Source organism: Rhipicephalus microplus, chromosome 6, assembly GCF_043290135.1.
Source record: "Rhipicephalus microplus isolate Deutch F79 chromosome 6, USDA_Rmic, whole genome shotgun sequence".
Classification (NCBI taxonomy): Eukaryota; Metazoa; Arthropoda; class Arachnida; order Ixodida; family Ixodidae; genus Rhipicephalus; species Rhipicephalus microplus.
This window is the reverse complement of record NC_134705.1, coordinates 115,608,172-115,628,415: the sequence shown is the minus strand read 5'-3', so window position 1 is coordinate 115,628,415 and position 20,244 is coordinate 115,608,172. Positions and strand designations below refer to the sequence as shown.

Genomic DNA, 20,244 nt, shown 5'->3' with positions numbered 1-20,244 from the left:
CGTGGCATCCGGAATAATGCACGCCGTGAAGTGTGGCTACAAAACATTTCACGCGAGGACTTCCGTGCAACGCCGTCGACGCGGCTTTGCGAGGTGAGTTGATTTATCGGCTTTTGTTGAAACGCTACACAACGTGCGTCTAACGCGCGCCTAGTACGTGACCTTTGTTACAAATATTTGTGCGTATGCATGTACGGTTTAATACAGCTTAAATGACTGCACTTTCAGGAGCATTTGACGCCAGACCAGTTTGAGCCACTTGCTCTTGAACGCGGCGTAAAGAAGCTCAGACGCGACGCTGTGCCAACGCTTTTTAAGCCTTCCCGGCAGCGAAGGCGCACGAAAAGACCTCTGCTTTTAGGTATGTCATTGCGCTGTTTGTATTACTCGTGCTGAATTATCTGAATAATCGCACTGCTCGATATCTTGTAGGAGCATTACATGTTCAGTTTTTAGGTAGACAAACGAACATAGCAACTTGAACATAGCTACTGAAAGAGATTGTCGGGCTGTACGCGACCGATATTTGGTTCCTGCGGTAAGCACGGGATGACTACACTGAAAGGCGCAGTGGAGTAAAAATGCAACACAGCTGATCTCGCTTTCACGTGATGCTGCAAGATTGCTAGTTTGCATTGCCAGCATACCATCCCAACCCCTCCCCCCCTACCCCCACTTTATTTGTTAGTGGTAGCGCCGGCACAGGAACGTTTTGTCTTCACGTTTGAATTAAAGAACATTCTGCATTCGCAAGAAATCGATAGACTGTGAAAAAAATCAACATGTACGGAGAGAGAGAAAATTCAGTTTTAACATTATTTATGTCATCAATGCGTTACAAGGAATCACTTGCAAGAGCTAATCACTTTGTTCGAAATAACCTAGTGTATTTCTTACGGACTCGCATGCATTAATGAGGGAAAAGTCGCATGCTTTATGCGTTACGCATAATTTTACAATATAACTTTCTGGGCCTGCAGCAAAGGGACTCATTAAAGAGGTACGCACGTATGAAGCACACCGCATGATCAGCTGCGTTAATGTTGTCATGTGTAAGTGACGACAGGGGTTAGCGACCGCATCAAAGCTTTGTGAGCCGCTGAGACCACTGCGGTGCTTGGGGCACCTGGCTTTCAATGTTGGTTGTTTTGTGCATTGCCCGTTGGGGCCATCGAGTAATTGAGTGCATCGGACGTCCCCTAATCGAAAACTGATTGTCTTAAGCTGAAGCCACCGTTGCTGAAATGACGCATTACGGATTTGGAGTTTCGAAATGGCAGCCGCTTGGCAGCAAACAGCATTTAAGGGTTGTGCGCTCCTTGCTACTGCAAACAGTTGAAAATGCAGTCATTTCTCCTCTGTGTCTCTCTTTTTGTTGGTCCGTTTATAGCGCTTCATTTCACCAAGTTAGAAATGCATTTTGGTGCACAAATAAAACACATGTACGCATTGTTGCATGCAATCCACGTCGTAGCAGTTGGAGGCCATGCAACAAAATCCAATGCATTTTGTTTTCCTTTTGTGCATGTTTAAATCTGGCAGCAATATTACGTGCACTGTTGCATGAACTTCAACTGCCCTGCCTTAATTTGCACAGCTGAACATGGTCTCTGGTTTGTGCAATCGATGCGCCCTTTTCGATATTTGTAGCGACAAATGTTACGTGCACACCGTAAAAAGGAATGTGTCCATTGATTGTGATTTCGTGTACATGAAAGCATACGCGTAAGACTCGAAGCAATGTTGTGTCTCACGTATTCATCAGGCATCCCATCAGTGTGGCATACACGCTAGATTTGTGTTCAGATGCCGGAGTTGAGGAACTGTGTGACAATAAACATTGAAACACTAATACAATGAGTGCCGTGAATTTGCTAGGTTGGCGTATAAGGAGACTTCAAAGTTTGTTAACAAAGCGTCGACTTCTTTGGAGCGGTTTAAGTGCAAGCAGCTGCTAGAATGGTTGAATAGAACGGCATTTCAATCAATTGCACTATCCTTGTCTCGTTTGATTTTATAGTGTCTGCTCATTTATAAACGACATTTTCAGGAAATGGCAGGAGCATTGACAGCAGCTCAATAGGACATGACCATTGCTACTTTCACGGATCTCATGAGAGTGATACTCAAGGTACGATTGCGGTGACATTTATGGTGTAGACGTGGAAGTAATGCTTGTAATTAACCGAGAGGGGTGGCTTCTATCTTGTAGAAATGTCCCCAGAGGATACGCCCCACCTTTCAATTGAAGCAGAAGTGGTTGGCTACTCTGGACATTGTGCAACAGAGTTCTGCGTGCAGTATACCAAGTAAGCAGGTGTATGTTTATTGCACCAAGCACGTAACTATTTTTTTTCGTTTAGTGGAGAAAACAATTTTTGAAGTTTAGTCCCACTATTGCACAATTTTACTACAGGGCTATAGAAACCAACTCAATTTTTTGCATAAAAAAGAGTTGTGTACTCGCACTACATGGTTTTAGGTTTTTTTATTAGCACTTTATTTTGTATGTTCGTAAATGCATCATCCTAGTGGAAGTATCTCCTCATGACCATAGAATTGGCTTGCGTAGTTCCACAACGAAAAAGAAAAAACACTGCAGTGATTGTGCGCATGCACAGCTGGGCCACTTGGAGTTCGTTGCTACACACATAATGGTTGTGAACAAAGAATACTGAAAAAGGCAGACCTGCCTAAACTGTATCGGCTGCTAGTACTTTATTGTAATTTCACTGTACAGCTAAGCTGACGCACCGTTGTCTTTTGAAGCAGACCTAAGTTATGCAACTTACTCGCATTTATGATACCATGTGATGCACTTGCAGTGCTATTTAAGGAAGCGCATTCACACTGCATGTGCTTAGGTGAAGCGTCAGGTATTTTGAAGCTTCCAATTACTTGAAACTCGTAACGCTGCAGTTTATGCGCAGGGAATTTGTTTACGTTTTGTTGCGAAAATAAAATTTATTCATTCCCGTGATTGTTTTTAGCTATAACTGTCCATATGAAGCTACAGATGTATACACGCTTCACGAATTCCATGACGGCGTGGAACTGAATGGAAGAGCTTTTAAAAGAAAATGGCTTGAAGCTTGCACTAATCTACGCAATGTTCGATACACAGCTAAGCTGATCGGTGCCATGCTTATTTATTGCTGTATAAAGACACAGCCTTTGCTCTTAGGGTGCTTGAATTTCGCTGCAGCACTGTTGAACTTTTGCTTGAACTTTGCTTGGTGGACCCCAGTATATAACTCTTTCGTGATAAAAAAGAATAATATGTATTGTCAAGCTGCGAACTTGCTCCAGGGGTCTGAAATATGCTGACTGCAGCCTGCAGAGGACTGTCTTTGTCCCGTATTTCTTTTTTTTTCATTTTCTTAATAAGTGTGTTCATGAGCTACACAGACATGGCCGGCCTCAAGAATTTTTTTCGTGACGCAGTGCATTAGGCCATCACACGTTGAAACATGGTCGTGGAACGAAAACTCTCCATTCAAGAATTGGCGTCGATTTCAGTCATTCTGAAGATAGGTATCGTTATTTCTCGAACCCTGACTCTAAATACCATGCGTAAATTAGACACATATGTGATATGAGGAAACCGCTCTTTCAAAAGGTAACTATAGCTGTCATATTGTTCAAACGCACCCACCGATCCCCTCGCCCACTAGTTAAAACTGCGCCTGCCCTTGCAGTACTCAATGTAGTGTCTTCAGCTCGCTGGCTGAGGAGAGTTTGAGACCACTGCTTTACACAAACGCCTTTCCTTAATATGTAGACTAAACTTGGTATTGCAACGAGATGCAATACTCTCGCCATAAATTATTTTCGTAAACAACACTCCGACGATACCCTACAAAATTCGGAAGGACTCCCACGCGATAAAACAAAAGAGATTTTTTCCAAGAGAATCTAGCAGCAGACTGTTTTCAGTTCAACAGATCTGTACTATTTTTTAAATACATTTGAGATGGTAGCTGAAATGACTTGGACGTTTCACGTAGAATAACCCAGATGTCATTGTTTTTATTTAAGTATACATCCTTTACTTACAGGTACAGCCTCACGTGCAGCTCTGTTGGCCAGAATAAACGCACAGCTGACTATTGTGAAGGCTAAGGCGAGGGTGAAAAAGCGGGAGCACAAGAAACTTATGCTGCACCTGTCTTCGTACATAAATGAAGATCAGTTCACCAGCTTGCATCGTTCACCAAGAGGCACAGTGTAGTCCGAGGAAACATTGACCAAAGCACTGAAGATTCACCTATCCTGCGGCTCGAGGGGCTATGATATGGTCAAGGAGCTCGGCCAGCCATTGCCTTCGCAGAGTACACTTCAACGTCACATCGAGCACTGCAAGTTTCGTCCAGGGCTGCTGGTGGACATTATAGACTCTCTCGCTGTTAAGGTAATTGTAGCTAATTTGTCCATTTTGCAACACTATGGAAGTTTCGATACTTCAAATTTTTGTTTGTATTTTCTGTACTTATGCTGGCATGCCTCATAATACAATCACGGTGTTCCCGAAAAATTGTTAGCACTTCATGGTTGCCTGAATAGAAGTTAGATAGCATAGAATTGTCATTTTAGCTGCAACCCATCTAATAACAACCTAGGCCTTGCAGGACACTACAATACAATCTAAGCCATCAAACATCCATTTGATAGTTGCCTGATCATGACAGGATGCAAGAGAGTTTTGTGATAGGAAGCTCATAGTTTATAGTGTAAGGTAGCGCGAGATATTGGCCAGATAAAGTGTGTTATATAAAATAACGAAATTGTTCATTGCACGTTCTGGTTGTGGCAAGCGTACCGAATCGGTGCGCTGCACCAAAACCACGAATCATCACTGATTGACTGAACATGCATATTTCTGACAACGCTTTTGCGCATTGCAAGCTCTCAGTGACATCTTTCGACGGCTCGTGTGTTTGTGTCATGATAAACAGTTATTTCATTACATAGGTCGACCTCATTCAAATGGATGCTTGGTTGGGAAGTGCTTCTATGGAGGTGACCTTAACGTTAACGGAATGATTACCTTTGACTGTGGGGCTTTTTACGTTATGGCACCTTATTGCAGCCTACTTGTGCGACGTAATGTACTTAAACACTAACACTTCTTTTATTTCCTGCCTAACCTTTCATGTTAGTTAATCGTATCTTCCAATCATGCGCAGGTCAACTGCACGACAGAGTACGAGCGCCATGCGTGCCTCATGATGGATGAGATGCAGATAACCCCAGGCCTCATATATGATCCTTCGGCTGACGCAGTACTGGACAGACCTACGATTCCCTTGGCAGATGGCAGCCTCCCTGCAGACACCTTGGCTACCCATGGCCTCGTACTTATGCTGGGTGGTGTTACTACCAGATGGAAGCAGGTCATTGGGTACCATTTGACTGGCAATCAGGCTCTATGGAGGTTATTTCTTGTCAGAATGGGCAAGCACAGTCGGCCAAATCGCAGTGCTACACACCCCTGTGATTCGAATCGGAAGCTATAGTTTATAGCAGATGCCCTTCACCTGTTGAAAAATCTGCGCAATCACCTCACCAGGGGCCAAACTTTGTATCTTCCTGATGACATTGTTGTAAAAGCTGGTCTCTCCACAAATGCTGTTCTCATTGAACCAATAAAAAAACTCATTGAAATTGACAATAAAGGAGACTTCAAATTGGCTCCGCACCTAAAACAAACATGTATTGACCCTTGTCATTACGAAAAAATGAAGGTGGGCCCTGCTTACAGTCTTTTCAAAGTGGATACTGGGGCTGCACTGCGCATCCTTGTTGAGAAGGGCTTGATAGAGAAGTCCGCGCTTGCAACTGCTTGGTTTATTGAAACTGTGGCCAAGTAGTTCCGCATCATGACATCACGAACAACCAAACTTGCCTTAAGTAAAGTTATTGAGACAGAGAGGCAGGCAAGTATTGGCTTTCTCAAGAATTTTGTTGTACTTTTTGAAGGGCTCTCTATCGGCACCGTCGAAAATGCGCCATGGAAGCCTGTGCAGACAGAACTATTCTCAGTACGCTCTCTGTACTTGATATGCAGGAGTATTTCCTATCATTTTGCAAATTCCGCTTTCTGTTCCTTAGCAGATTTTGTCAAAATGCGCTGGAAAATTTCTTCTCTACTTTTAGAGCTAAGCATCCGATTCCCAGGTTATATGAATTTAAGTGCGCGTTGCGTTCCGCCACGTTAGCGCAGTTTCTACACGCTAGTGCTGATGGCAGCTACGCTAAGGACGGTGGCTTTGTACTTGCTGGTTTAAGCTCAGACAATGAAGACAGCACCAGAGAAACAGTTTTAACTCCTGCTGACATTCATTATATGAATATGTTAGAGCACGAGTCATTTTTGTACTTCACAGGGTATGTTGTTCACAGTGCTAAGAAGTTAGTAAAAAACTGTGATGCTTGTGTAAGTGCCATGACAGGGAACAAAGACGTTCCGCGACTCACACAGTTGAAATCGTACAAAGAAAAGTTAGCGTTGTGTGTAGCTTCTGAAGCAGTTGTAGAAGTTCTAAAGGTAGCGGAGTCTCACTTTCAAAAAAATAAAGAGCAGCATATCCATAATCATGTTCCTGTATCAGCCACCAAAATTGCTGTTGGAAGTGCGAAATCGTGTAATACCTTGTTTCCACACTGTCATAATGTATTGGGGGCTATTCTTTCCGTGTTCTTCTCCGCAAGGATGCACATACAAGTAAGGAAAGAGACATTGGCTCGAAGCGTGCAAATCGACAATAAATGTGGAAGTAAAAGTGTAGGAACGAGAACTGCTGTGGCCAACCTTCATAAAAAATAGCAGTGTAGAAAGCGCCCTTGCAGCCAATGTGGCATGCGTGCCAGGAGAGCTCCTTGGAGAACGCATTTTTATTCTATCTAGCTGCCTGCGCACCCTCAATAGCCTTGTAAAAATCTTTCCTTCTTGCACGTCGTGCGTGTTTGAGAAACTGAAGCACCAAGAGCCATACTGTCCGAGTTCCTTAAAGCTGCCATTGTCAACTTGCTGACAACATCCTGACTAGATTTACATTCCTTAAAAAATTTTGTGCTGCCTAGATTCACAGCACTACCCCACGTGTACCATGCCATTCAAGTAAGCGCAAGTATAAGGTCCAAAGCACAACCTGTTTTGGTATGTGATTGGTCTATTTTTCATAGTTTTAGAACATGTTTCTGGCACGGCACAACTCTTAAGGTATCCTTCTGTAGTTTACAATGTAACATGACAGCAAGTCACATAGATGAGCGCGATAGAAATAACCTGTACCTTTCCATATTCTGCCATGCATGCAGTCATGTACAATACAAAAATTTTTCGTGCAATGTTTTTATGTACTCATTGCATCCTCTTCAAAAGACGCATATACACACAATGCCCAATTTACCTTCCTATAAGCTCGCACGACAAATGAACGAGAGGCACCTTAGGAACATCTCTTTACACAAGGTAATGTTTCATTTCATTTACACCGTGAAGGCATTACCATCACTTGTGCAAATTGTAAGTACAAAGTGTCCATTGATTACTTGTTCAAACAGTCTAGTTACTCCTGCTAGCAATGATGAACATGCCTGTCTCTTATCTGTTATGTAATGTACGACCAAGGTTTTGCGGTAATGTGTGGATATATAAACTGTACTGCTACACTTATGCCACAGGGCACTTGTATAGCTAGTGGAAACGGTAGCTAACTGTTACAATGCAACTTCCCGTCACTTTGGAAATATCAGTTTTTTTCCAAACGTCACTTGACCATACTGTCCTCTAGCCATACGAACAACGTGGCAACAACTTATCTGCAGTTTACATACACCGTTGAATTGTTCCTGCCATGCAGACATTAGTGTATAAGTTTGTGGAAATTGTTACTCCAGTGTTTTACTAGACATCTCAAATCACACAGGTCATTTTTGCAAGCATTATTGAATGCGCCTTTCATTAGTACGTCATGTGACATCACAAACTGTATTGTAACACCTCTGTGGATGTAGTGTGCATTGTTTGACTTTCATGATCCCATGCAGACATTTCTATGAAAGTCGGCGGAAATGGTTAGTGCAATGCTCTACTGTGTCATCACCTGTATATTTGAAAACACATATTATTGATCCGAAAGTTACTCAGTGAATCTTGCTGTAATACACCTCATGTATATGACAACAAGCTGCAGTGGAAATCGGTTTGCATGTTCACCTTTGTTCATGCCATTAAGGCATTCGCGTCTGTGTAAATTGTCAGTACAGTGTGTTGTTAGGCCATTCATTGTATGTTTCAAAGCACGCATGTTCATATTAGAAAAATGTAACGGTGAGTCTTCCTCTGGTACCTGTTGTTCAGGCAATGATCCAGCAATGTTCCGCATTGAATGTCACATGCTGCAATTTTGTTCATAGTTTTATTGTTTACTGACAAATGAAGTGTCTTGGTGTGGTTTGCGTGTCTTTGCAACTGTCCAGGACATTCTTGTTTATTCATAGGTGCCTGCTATGAAAATGTTGCCAGAGATTGTAACGAAGTAACAAGAATAAATATTTGTAGTCAACATTGTGCCTCCTTGTTCCTTTTAACATTCCAGTGCCCTGATTTACATAGGACGTTGAAGTAGTGCCGTTGTACGTAGCTCAGCGCATCTATCGATGCATCAGCGCCCTACTTTTGTCCTTTGCAGAACGAACGCCCCTTCCAGCATTGTTGTTTTGACGCTTCTTGCGTCCCCTCCATTGAGCGCGCACTTCCACGTTTAATATTTTCATAACCGCTCATTCTATATTTGTGTATGTGTATCAGTTATCATCCCTACCAGTTACATGTGTCGCCCAAGGTTCCTTTTTAAGCAACTTTGTTTTATCTGGGCGCCTTAGCCGTACCCATCTGCAGTTTTTTTTCGCAATTTCCACCAGAATAGCAGCATTCGACACTTCGTCTCTCATCTCTAGCTGTCTGTTAACGTTACAGTTAAATTTTTACTTTATTGTTCTTCGGGGGCTGCTCAACTACTTGTCAACCTTTTGGTTTGCTTTGAAATTAGACCCACATGTTACCACAGCTGCATTGTGCTTTGAATATCACGGGAAACAGCTGAACACTGCACAGCTGCTTAAAGTATTAACCAAAAAAGTGGACATATACTTTTGTGGAAAAAGGTTTAGCTATGGGGCTGTCTCTAAAGTTATATTTACTAAATGGTAATAAGGGCTCAAGAAATTACACTGGATTGCTAAATATTATTGTTCCACTGCGGGCAGGGCTGGGCAGCAAGATCTAAGGTCCCTAGTTAAAACAAGGAACCTTGGCAAGATCCTTCCATCGCTTTCTAAGGGGTGGCATAGGGTGGGGGTGCATGCTGCAGGTGAGGTGAGGGCGAAGTGCAGGTCGGTGCTTCTGACTGAAATTACAGCCCGTACTAGCTCGGGTGCACTCTGTAAAGTATTCGGGTGTGCAGGAATGTAACGATTCCAGCTACTCTGTCGAACGAGTTCACAATGACGGTTACAAACGGCACAATCCCGTGCACAACAGAGAAGCGCTAGTGGTGCGCCAGCATTTGGTTAACATGCGGGAAGACCAGTGCTACAGCGAGTTTGCTGGAAAGGCCGCGCTCACCATCACGCTTTTCTAATGCCCATCATTCAGCATTCCAGCACATTTCTGCTACTTGCCGCTGATGGTGGGGTGACGAAATCGTCGCAAAGTTCATCACTTCGGGACAGTGAATGCGGTGATGAGTCACAAAGGGTACAACGTGCGTGTCTGTTGGCGTCACTCACAAACCTCTCTGTACGCGCACGCTGTAGTGCCGGGACACCCCACTCGTACAACCCTAACTTGTCGTTAAGTTGCGTGCACCCGCATTGCGGTGCCGCAGTCTCTCTTAGTCACCAAGCTAATATAACATGCACCACGATTACCTGGCAGCATGATTTCGAAAGTGGACGTATTTTTTCAGAAAAAGCTGTAATCGCAGTGCTGCTGGTCAAGCGTTCGTTCCAGACTGGCCGCGGTTTTTCCTTGTGTGCTCACAAGCGGCTACGATCACTCGTCACAACGTCACAACAAAGTGCTGCCCTGTGGTAAGTCAGGGTCACAGGATCCAGCAAGAAGAACGTTAACTGTGCCACATCACATGCACGAGCAAAACACATTCGGAGAACTGGACGAACTACGACGTACGATGCGAGACGCCATGGCTAATGGTGTGAAACACGAAGGAAGGAAAGGTAAGGAGAGGGCTTGCCCAGCCAGCGCAGGGCGTAAAAAATGTAGCGGAAATGACATCATGGCGGCCATATTCACTAGGCACAATGGCGGCGTTGCTACGGTTACGTGTTGCGTAGTGGAGCTGGTCTAGCAGTGAGCGGCCGCAGCTGGCGGCGGAATGTGTGCCTCCCCAGGTCTCGTGCTAAGCCGTGGCGGACAATATCTGTGCTCTGCGCCGCGTTATTGGCTACGCAGAGTTCTCCTGGCTGTTACATTACTCTTAGCAACGTTTACAAATCCCTTTGTCCATCACGGGGATTCAACAGTGCGTAGAACAAGTGCATATCCTTGTGTCGTGCGGCGGATGATGCGGATGAAGCAGTTAGTGTTCAGCGAAATGGCGTTGGGCACCATGACGAAGCTGAATGACGACGAACGCCTTGCAGGTCAGTGACGGTTGAGCAGTGCTCCTGCTTGTGACAACGGACGACGCTGTTGGGCCCAGCAGGACGCCATGAGGAACATGTGCACATACGTAGTTTCGTGTTGTGTGTGTACAGTAACAACTTGCATGTGCGTATTAAAACACCTTTTCTGTTCCGCTTGGTACACTCTCCACCAGCATCGCATGTAATCTCAACGTAACAGCAACCGCGTTCAACTGTCACTAGCACCGTGCTTAAAGTCACCAAGGTCGCAGAATGCTGACGCCGGTGAGTTTCACGAGGAACACGGACACAGTGGCAGGACGCTGCGTCGGCGGCCGCGTGGCGGAATGCAACCATAGAAGGCCCACGACCGATCGTGTTGTCTGTACAGTTGCTGAATTAATGACATGAAAGCACTCGCCGATGTCAGTGCATCTAGCGCGCGTTCTCTCGTAGTTGATTCGTTGTCGGCGTGCTGTTACTCCCTGTTACTACTCGGACGAAGTGATTTCGCTGAAGGTATCCCGCAGGCTCAGAGTAATGAGCCCCGTTCCATTAGTTTCGGATCGTCACGACACACGCGCTGCGCAGCCCACGTGCTTTCCGAGCCGGAGAGAGAGTCGTGCCTTCTGCTTTACATTCGGATGTAAACAAGCGAGGGAGATTTGCCTAGTCAATAAGGCCGACTTCTGGCTTCGTCCCGGCTTCACAACGCGTGACGTCAGGGCCTCTCCTTACTTTTCCTTCCTCCGTGTCTTGAAATATAGAACTTGCACAACAAGTCCAGTTGGGTAACACAAATCACGCTTCTTCTTATGTTTTACCGCTTATTTTCTACTAAGTAACCTTTTATCCAAGGTCTCATTTACTTCTCATTTGGTATAATTGTTTCTATCCGCCGTAGTAACTGAACACAAACGTTCGCTTTTTACGCACGCTTTGACCCTTCTTGGGGGCGTTTCAGGCAAATAAGCGAAGAGGAAAAGGGAGGTGTCGCTACCTTGAAAACTTTTTCATCTAATGACCTTAGTCTGGGTAACGCATCAGTGCTGAATGCAGCATGTCACATTTCGCGCCGGTTGCCGTCATGCCGCACCGACGGACGCTGATCGCGCCGGTCGTGCCTGGCGTCAGACTATACAGTGCTCGCGTTTTGCTAAGGCAGCGTTGCTGTGCCCAGCGTGCGCACGCGTCAAGGCCATTTTGGAGTACGTTGGGCCCTTCATGACGCGTTTGCAGCTGTTTTGCTAGATCGGCATATGCCAAATTTTGTGTTACATGTCGTCAATGTCTGACGACAGTATATGACTGTTGCAAACGCGACAATATTGACACGCGTGTCTTCTAAGAGAATGACAACATACCACGTTCATGGCGTGCTCGTGGCCATTTCCACATATACTACATTGGTTATCACGTGACGTAAATAGAACACGAAGGTAAACGACACTATAAAACTTGATAATCATAATACGGACTTTATGTACCGCATTATTTACCTCCACCTCGTAACTTTGTGCTGATCTCAAAGTGACATATCGACTTTTCTCATTCGTGCTTCGCATATCATCGATTCCCACTGTACGAGGCATCTGCCTATTTTTTACATCAGTGATCACTCATTCAACATTATTTGCTCATGCTCCAGTAAGCTCTCGAACAAACTCCACCAGTCTCCCTCTGCGCGTGAGCTTGAAGGAATCATTTGAATTTTTTTTTTCAAATAATTCATTCGAGATTACGCGCAGAACGCGACTCGTAAAGTTTGTTTCAGATACGTTTACATAATTATCTCGGCATACAAGTCGGCCCTTCACGAAACATTCGGCAGAGTTAGACTAAACGGTGACCTAAGAGCTGAACGTGATAAAAAATTTTTAATTCAGTGAAAACTTCCGATAAGTTTGTAAATGAGGAGCGAGATTGGCTAACATGATAATTCAACCTGAGAACTTTACAGCGAAAGCTTGTGAACGTCACCCTGCATTGACGTGAAAGACATTATGCGCTGTTTCTTGAGAACAACGCGTGCAGGAACTCCTCATATTCTATTGGATCTGCATAAAACTTTTTTTGGCATCGGCGAATAACGGCGTTTTTTAGGGGCGAAGCTCCTTATAGCGGCACCCGTTCATCCCTTGTAGCCGTGGTAGTGTGTAACAAGTATAACATATTGACCTCCAAAGTGGTGCCGGTGAGGGATTTCTTCTGTGCGTTGTTTATCATTAGGAGATAGTGCTCAATGTACATGCCAATTACTGCTAAGGGGGAATGAGAGACAGGAGAATTCGGCTTTTAGTCAACGCGCCGCTGCGAATTGTTTATTGTTCAACAACGCACAGAAGACAAGAAAGGGTAGCTACGTTATACTCGCTGGGCGTAGCCTCTTAGGTTTTGGAAAGGTCTAGCGAGTGTTGGGCCGCAGTGCCATGAATACAGTGAACTAGCATATACCATGATTTCAAGGTGGTTAAAGGTGGGCTGTAGGCACGAAGCGCAAGCCGTAAGAAAGCATAAAGTTTCCCCAAATTAACTAGAGGGCACTCTTTAGCTGCGTTCATTCAGCGACCATGGGAATGAAGGGTAGTACCCACATTTGCCTAGTCTTCGTACTTGCGGGTGGCGATTCGTACTTGCGGCTTCGTTTATTGCTGGTTACGGTTTTGTTTTGAAAGAAAGAACGAACCCTTTTGAACTTAGTGACTTGATTCAAATTGGTAAGCCTAAAAGAATAAGGTTGTGAAGCGAAAAGGGTGACCATTTGCTAATTTACGTTTTCGTGAAAAAACAGCTCCAAGCCACACAAACACACACGGAGCCAGAAGCAGGCCAGAAGTACGAAAATTAGACAAATGTGTGTACTACCCATCATTCCCATGCTCGCTGAAGCGCCGTGTGTTGCAGCTTCCTTAGACACTAGCGCCAGAGTTCCCTCTAATGTATATTAAAAACTGTATGTAAGAAAGTGTGCGTGTGCCTCCTCTTGTTTAGTACTTGGAATGCCCGCTGGATGGCGGTGCTTGTATATCGGGAATATATGACGAAAAGATATCAGATGGTAGTACTTGGAGTGTTGAATAGGTGGATGAACGGACACACAGACAGATGCTTGGACGGATGCACGGACAGAGGGACGCAATGACGGACGCAGGAGTGGATGCTTTGACGAAAGCAGGGACGGACGCATGATGAACGTGCGGACGCACGAACAGACGCACGCACGGACGGGCGGATGGGTGCATGGGCGGCCACACAGACGCACGCATGAATGGACGGAAGCAAGAAAGAATGGAAGGATGGATGCTTGGCCCCCCTATCCATCATTCACTCCGTGGATGTGCTGCCACTTTTTTTTGCATCAGTGATCGCATCTCCGATAATTCTTTTTGGGGCTCCTGTAAGCTTTTGAACAAACTTGACTAATCGCGTTCTCAACGTAATCTCGAAGGAACCTTCTAAAACTATGTCAAACCCTTCAAAATATTGTTGCTTAGCCGTTGCAACAGTTTCTACGGATGAAACCACATCGCAACGAAACAATGAAGTAGGGGTGGGGTTCAGTGGAGTCCTTTAAAGAAGTATCGTTACGATGATACAAAAAGCATAAAAGTGAGGACGAAATCAAAAGGTATGCGTGCATATTGTATACACAGAAGGATAAGGGTATAATAGAGTTCAGAAAGCTTGTTATCGCTTATGAAACGGCCCAAGGCGCCCCACTAACGTCTTCAGGGTGAGCAAAGTTCGTATATCTGGTTCGTTTTTGTCCATAAAACTTGTTAAGGAATTGGATGTGAACTCGTGTTTTTTCAGCTCACTGCGGCAACCTGGCAAAAAAAAAAAAGACAAACACCGCGTGACATATCGGCTTCCCTAGGGTATTTTCAAAGCTCTTTTGCGCTTCGCGTAAAACTGCGACGTTCGCTTCGCGGAGGATTTTCTGTAATAAGCAGAGGCGATGGTTATTACTTGTACAGTCTATTGTGATTTGAAGCTTATCGCTCCAGCTTCGACTAAGAACTACAAGAGCGCCACATCGCTGAATATTCTTTCGAGAAGAAGGTGGTATTACGCGAACTTCGGTGACTCGTTTTTTTTTTTTGCTTCAAGCTGCGGTCACCCTCGTCGAAGGAAGTTGTTTATGCGAAGCAGCACTAAGCACCAGTTTAAACACATCATTCCCAGCAATTTCGCGATCGCCCAGGTAAATGAAATCCCGCCAAGAATACACCTTATTGCAAAAAATTGAGAGCTCAAAATATATAAATACTGTGTAAAGTTTGTCGTAGTGCTAATTGTCTTAGCAATTCAACCTAGAAAAATAATTCTGGCCCGCTCAGTACTGCGGGTATGGTCTGTGACGTCAATCGGTTGTGACCCTCATCTCAATCTGACTAGACGTGCGCATACGTGCTCCCGCCGTTCGAGATAGCAGGATTGCTAAGCCTGACGAAGCCTGTCGTGGGGTGCTCGCGTTTCTTTTGTGGACTGTGTGAAGATGACCGTGTTTTTCTACGCTTGTTAATTACTGCGCCCGTGATGTGTGTGCTTCGTTTCCTGAATGTCCACCTGCTAGCTCACGGGATGGGCACTGCTGCGGGTCGAACTCTCCTCGATATTGAGAATGCGGCGAATATATATATATATATATATATATATATATATATATATATATATATATATATATATATATATATATATATATATATATATATATATATATATATATATATATATTAGGTTCGATTCCTGCTCACAGTTGGTAATTTTTTCATCCACTTTTCTTTCTTCTTTCTTCTTATTTACATTCCATTGGTTCTAATAACTTCCCCTGTACATTCCTTGGCATTACTGTCTGTTATATCTCATTAATATTGCGTTAAAACACGGAAAAACGAGCCCTTAGGTATACACTTCTTTCCCTTATTTCATTGAACGAGGGTCTCGTACTGGCAGACTTGGTGTGTTTAGGTTGTATAAGAGGGACAATTAATCAGCTGCCCGCTCATAATAAGTTCACGTGCTACGTGACGCCAAACATGCGCATAAGAGTGTTTTCACACTCGTTGTTTGGCTTATAGATGGCGCTGACTGTCGCTCCTACTTCTAAATTCACAGATAAACCCAAAAAAGTGGATGGAGGGAGGGCCGCTGTGATAGCTCAGTGGTTAGAGCATCGAACGCGTAATTCGAAGGTCGTAGGTTCGATTCCTGCTCACAGTTGGTAATTTTTTCATCCACTTTTCTTTCTTCTTTCTTCTTATTTACATTCCATTGGTTCTAATAACTTCCCCTGTACATTCCTTGGCATTACTGTCTGTTATATCTCATTAATATTGCGTTAAAACACGGAAAAACGAGCCCTTAGGTATACACTTCTTTCCCTTATTTCATTGAACGAGGGTCTCGTACTGGCAGACTTGGTGTGTTTAGGTTGTATAAGAGGGACAATTAATCAGCTGCCCGCTCATAATAAGTTCACGTGCTACGTGACGCCAAACATGCGCATAAGAGTGTTTTCACACTCGTTGTTTGGCTTATAGATGGCGCTGACTGTCGCTCCTACTTCTAAATTCACAGATAAACCCAAAAAAGTGGATGGAGGGAGGGCCGCTGTGATAGCTCAGTGGTTAGAGCATCGAACGCGTAATTCGAAGGTCGTAGGTTCGATTCCTGCTCACAGTTGGTAATTTTTTTCATCCACTTTTCTTTCTTCTTTCTTCTTATTTACATTCCATTGGTTCTAATAACTTCCCCTGTACATTCCTTGGCATTACTGTCTGTTATATCTCATTAATATTGCGTTAAAACACGGAAAAACGAGCCCTTAGGTATACACTTCTTTCCCTTATTTCATTGAACGAGGGTCTCGTACTGGCAGACTTGGTGTGTTTAGGTTGTATAAGAGGGACAATTAATCAGCTGCCCGCTCATAATAAGTTCACGTGCTACGTGACGCCAAACATGCGCATAAGAGTGTTTTCACACTCGTTGTTTGGCTTATAGATGGCGCTGACTGTCGCTCCTACTTCTAAATTCACAGATAAACCCAAAAAAGTGGATGGAGGGAGGGCCGCTGTGATAGCTCAGTGGTTAGAGCATCGAACGCGTAATTCGAAGGTCGTAGGTTCGATTCCTGCTCACAGTTGGTAATTTTTTCATCCACTTTTCTTTCTTCTTTCTTCTTATTTACATTCCATTGGTTCTAATAACTTCCCCTGTACATTCCTTGGCATTACTGTCTGTTATATCTCATTAATATTGCGTTAAAACACGGAAAAACGAGCCCTTAGGTATACACTTCTTTCCCTTATTTCATTGAACGAGGGTCTCGTACTGGCAGACTTGGTGTGTTTAGGTTGTATAAGAGGGACAATTAATCAGCTGCCCGCTCATAATAAGTTCACGTGTTACGTGACGCCAAACATGCGCATAAGAGTGTTTTCACACTCGTTGTTTGGCTTATAGATGGCGCTGACTGTCGCTCCTACTTCTAAATTCACAGATAAACCCAAAAAAGTGGATGGAGGGAGGGCCGCTGTGATAGCTCAGTGGTTACCGCATCGAACGCGTAATTCGAAGGTCGTAGGTTCGATTCCTGCTCACAGTTGGTAATTTTTTCATCCACTTTTCTTTCTTCTTTCTTCTTATTTACATTCCATTGGTTCTAATAACTTCCCCTGTACATTCCTTGGCATTACTGTCTGTTATATCTCATTAATATTGCGTTAAAACACGGAAAAACGAGCCCTTAGGTATACACTTCTTTCCCTTATTTCATTGAACGAGGGTCTCGTACTGGCAGACTTGGTGTGTTTAGGTTGTATAAGAGGGACAATTAATCAGCTGCCCGCTCATAATAAGTTCACGTGCTACGTGACGCCAAACATGCGCATAAGAGTGTTTTCACACTCGTTGTTTGGCTTATAGATGGCGCTGACTGTCGCTCCTACTTCTAAATTCACAGATAAACCCAAAAAAGTGGATGGAGGGAGGGCCGCTGTGATAGCTCAGTGGTTAGAGCATCGAACGCGTAATTCGAAGGTCGTAGGTTCGATTCCTGCTCACAGTTGGTAATTTTTTCATCCACTTTTCTTTCTTCTTTCTTCTTATTTACATTCCATTGGTTCTAATAACTTCCCCTGTACATTCCTTGGCATTACTGTCTGTTATATCTCATTAATATTGCGTTAAAACACGGAAAAACGAGCCCTTAGGTATACACTTCTTTCCCATATATATATATATATATATACATATATATATATATATATATATATATATATATATATATATATATATATATATATATATTTATATATATATATATATACGGTGCGTGATATCGACGTCGATGCCGACGGTGAAATCCAGCCGAGAGTGTCTATATAATTTCTATCGCAATAAAAAGATTCGGAAACCCAGAGATGAAAGGTAGAAGCAAAAAGGCGAGAAACGTAATCTCAAAGTAATATTTAGAATTTTTCTGAAAAATCATACGAAATTACGTGCACGCTTGTGAAGTTTCTTCGAGAGCTTACTCATTAAATAAACGCTGCAAGCGCACTCTAAATGGCTAAAGTACTCGGCTACTGACCCCCCCCCATTCGCGAGATTGAATCTCGGCTTCGGCAGCAGCATTTTCAGTGGAAGCGAAATTGCTGTAGGCCCGTTTTCTCCAATTTGGGCGCGCGTTCAAGAACCCCCGGTGATCTAAACTTGCGGAGCTCTCCACTACGGCATCTCTTATAATAATATGGTGCTGTTGGGAGGTCAAACCCCACTCACTATTCAACAATAATCCCGGCACACGAGTGGGCTTTTTAAGAAACAATTGGGCGGATTCAGAGAATTAATATATATATATATATATATATATTTATATATATATATATATATATATATATATATATATATATATATATAATTTCAGTGAAACCTACACATACGTTAGTAAATGAGGAGCAAGATTTTTTAGCATGATAATTTATCCCTGGAACTCTACAGCGAAATCTCGTGAAGGTCACCTTGCATTGGCGTCAGAGACATTCTGTGCTGTTTTATGAGAACTGCAAGTGCGGGAACTCCTCATATTCTACTACAACTGTTTAATTGTTTTTTTATTATCGGTGGAAAACGACGTTTTTTTTTAATCAGTGATCGCATCTTCGATCTTTTTTGCTGCGCCTGCCATAGGTTGTAGAAGAAACTGCACAGATCGCGTTCTCAGCATAATCTCGAAGGAACCTTTTGAAACAACGTTACACCTTTCAAAACATTGTTGCGTAGCTGGTGCAACAGTTTCTGTGGAGGAAAGCAGATAACATAAATATAATGAAATAATGAAACAAGGGGTAATATGGAGTGACTTACTTTAAAAAAAAATTGCCCGCAGCTTCCCTCGGGGGAACACTGAGGAGGATGTGGACCATATAATTGGTTAACGGGGTGTTAAAGTGCGACTTACTTGGGTCGATGGCTAAATTGGTTAACGTGGTTGTGAAATGGGGTGTTAAATTGCGACTTACTTGGGTCGATGGCTAAATTGGTTAACGTGGTTGTAGGAGGGGGTGTTAAATGAGTGAACACGTACACACGTATGCGAAAGGGCGGCGCTGGTCGAAGGGACGTCGATCATTGTGTTTGTGGATTCGTTGGAATTCATTTCACCGCGACCTTGGACGTCGACGCGCCGTACAAACCAACCGACGAGCGGCAACTGAGCGAGCGAGCGCCGACCTTGAGTATATATACAGCACGACGGCGCATGCACTGTCAACTGTTGAATGTTCTCGAAGCGCGACGCCACATGCGCGTCCACTGGAGAATCAGGAGAATTGTAGATGTCGAACGCGGTGTGTAGAGGAGGAAGGGATGCACAGATGGTGGAAGAGTGGGCGACGGCGCGACGGCGCATGCGCGCGCGTCAGCTGCCGATGTTCTCGAAGCGCGACGGCGCATGCGCGCGCGTCAGCTGCCAATGTTCTCGAAGCGTGACGGCGCATGCGCGCTACATTATACAGCTAGCGAATGTTCGTGAAGAGGAGAAGCGCACGCGGTGGGTAGAGGAGGAATGGTGCACAGATGGTGGAGGAGTGAAGCGCGCGCGGTGTGTAGAGGAGGAAGGGATGCACAGATGGTGGAAGAAGGAGAAGGAAGCTTACGGACGGCGCCGCACTACAAGCCTCGAGTATTAGATGCTCGGTATCTAAAAAATATAGGCCCAGTATACCTGCATATATAAACACAGGACAAGGGCATAATAAAGTTTGATGTCCTTGTTAGCGTGCACAAAACGGCTCAAGCTGCATCGATAAAGACCTCGGAAAGTGTCCTGTTCGTATTTTTGTGTAGTTTTTGCTCAAAAAGCTTGGTAAGGAAATTGTTGTGCACTAGTGTGTTGAGTCAGCTTAGTGGCAGACGCAAAAGAAAATACCATGTGACATATTCGTTTTCTTTAGGCATTTTCAAAGTTCCCTGACGCTTCTCGTAAAACTGCGACATTCGCTTCGCGGTAGCTCATCGCTGTGATAAGCAGAGGCAACGGTTATTACTTGTGCATACGATTGTGACTTGAACGTCATCACGCCA

The 20,244-nt window shown here is 44.0% G+C and overlaps 4 non-coding genes across 4 annotated transcripts; all 4 read left to right on the top strand.

Annotated features, from left to right (window-relative positions):
• The first annotated feature begins 15,803 nt into the window (after positions 1–15,803).
• On the top strand, positions 15,804–15,876 carry TRNAT-CGU (transfer RNA threonine (anticodon CGU)). The gene has a single exon. It is a non-coding gene; the product is annotated as a tRNA-Thr (tRNA).
• Positions 15,877–16,265: 389 nt separating this feature from the next.
• Positions 16,266–16,338, top strand: TRNAT-CGU (transfer RNA threonine (anticodon CGU)). The gene has a single exon. It is a non-coding gene; the product is annotated as a tRNA-Thr (tRNA).
• A 390-nt stretch (positions 16,339–16,728) lies between these two features.
• On the top strand, positions 16,729–16,801 carry TRNAT-CGU (transfer RNA threonine (anticodon CGU)). Its single transcript has one exon. It is a non-coding gene; the product is annotated as a tRNA-Thr (tRNA).
• An 851-nt stretch (positions 16,802–17,652) lies between these two features.
• On the top strand, positions 17,653–17,725 carry TRNAT-CGU (transfer RNA threonine (anticodon CGU)). The gene has a single exon. It is a non-coding gene; the product is annotated as a tRNA-Thr (tRNA).
• The last annotated feature ends 2,519 nt before the right edge of the window (positions 17,726–20,244 follow it).